Raw genomic sequence first — 388 nt, 5'->3', positions numbered from 1 at the left:
AGGCGGTGCCCGGCGCTGCGGGGGGTGCTCGGCGCTGCAGGCGGTGCCCGGCGCTGCGGGGGGTGCACGGCGCTGCAGGCGGTGCCCGGCGCTGCAGGAGGTGCTCGGCGCTGCAGGAGGTGCTCGGCGCTGCGGGAGGTGCTCGGCGCGGGGGCGCGGCGCAGCCCGCCGCCGCCAACCCCGCCGTTAGGGGGCGCCGCAGTGCGCGCGGGTGCGTGTGTGTGTTGGGGGGGCCTCTGCCCCGCCCCGCTGCGCAACGTCACGCCGCGCGGGTTCGCCCCGGCCGCTTGCCCTCACCTCCCTTCTTSCTGGCCCACTTCCGCCCGGTAGGGGGCGGTGCTGGCGCCGCTCTCGCGAGAGCCGCGCGGCCCCCGCCCGCTCGCCCCGC

This window comes from Rhea americana, unplaced genomic scaffold, assembly GCF_003343005.1.
Source record: "Rhea americana isolate MKP2758 unplaced genomic scaffold, rheAme1 scaffold_98, whole genome shotgun sequence".
NCBI lineage: Eukaryota > Metazoa > Chordata > Aves > Rheiformes > Rheidae > Rhea > Rhea americana.
The sequence above is the reverse complement of the archived record's forward strand: the minus strand, read 5'-3'. Positions refer to the sequence as shown.